We start from the raw sequence: 1,177 nt of genomic DNA, 5'->3' as shown, positions 1-1,177 counted from the left end.
GAGAGAGAAAGAGAGAGGAGAGAGAGACGAGAAGAGAAGAGAGAGAGCAGCAAAAAGGAAAGAAGAGAGAGAGAGAGAGAGAGCGAGAAAGAGAGAGAGAGAGGACGAAACCCGGAGAAGGAAGAGTGAGTTGAGTGAGTTTGGGGATTTCCATGTTTAGACCAAGCCGGCCCTCATACCTAAACACAGCTAACTGGTCACAGTCAGTCAGAGTTCTACTGTCTACAGGCTGCGTCCTATTCAGTCATGTGCTCAGATCGGACTTCTGTACAGGCGGCCCAGAAACCGTAAGTATAATTTATTCTCAACATTTTACACATGCTCATTTCATAACAGTCAATTTGGATTACACTTGTTATGATCCATAGACTACAGATTGTAGAGGGACATTCTGTACACAGATTATTACTTGTTCAAAGGTGCATCTCTCTGATGCAGTGTCCTCATAATGGATTGAGCCTGTTACCTATTCACCACACTGGATTGTGATTGATACTCACATGTATATAACGTTTTTGTCACAGAATACCTCCTGTATTAGACAGTTTTTTAATGATTTTAATGCAGCATTGAGATTTATCCCTGTGGTTGAGCCTGCCTCAGTAAACAGAAACCAAATTATATTTTTAATCTTAAACTGACAGTCCCCAAAATCGRGCACTATAATWATTTATGTACAGTTGAAGTCAGAAATGTACATACACCTTAACCAAATAAATTCACCACTTTATTTTAAGAATGTCAAATGTCAGAATAATAGCAGAGAGAATGATTTATTTCAACTTTTATTTCTTTCATCAAATTCCCAGTCGGTCAGAAGTTTACGTTGCCTTTAAATTGTTTAACTTGGGTCAAACATCTTGGGTAGACTTCCACAATAAGTTGGGTGAATTTTGGCCCATTCCTCCTGACAGAGCTGGTGTAACTGAGTCAGGATTGTAGGCCTGCTTGCTCACACACACTTTTTCAGTTCTGCCCACACATTTTCTGTAGGATTGAGGTCAAGGCTTTGTGATGGCCACTCCAATACCTTGACTTTGTTGTCCTTAAGCCATTTTGACACAACTCCGGAAGTATGCTTGGGGTCATTGTTAATTTGGAAGACCCATTTGCGACCAAGCTTTAACTTCCTGACTGATGTCTTGAGATGTTGCTTCAATATATCCACATAATTTTC

The 1,177-nt window shown here is 40.1% G+C and overlaps 1 pseudogene; it reads left to right on the top strand.

Annotated features, from left to right (window-relative positions):
* Positions 1 to 171: 171 nt before the first annotated feature.
* LOC111966151 (SRSF protein kinase 3-like) overlaps positions 172 to 1,177 on the top strand; it is an 18,812-nt pseudogene continuing 17,806 nt past the window's right edge.

This window comes from Salvelinus sp. IW2-2015, linkage group LG7 (assembly GCF_002910315.2).
Source record: "Salvelinus sp. IW2-2015 linkage group LG7, ASM291031v2, whole genome shotgun sequence".
NCBI lineage: Eukaryota > Metazoa > Chordata > Actinopteri > Salmoniformes > Salmonidae > Salvelinus > Salvelinus sp. IW2-2015.
Note: the sequence above shows the minus strand (reverse complement) of the source record. Positions and strands in the feature narration are given on the sequence as shown.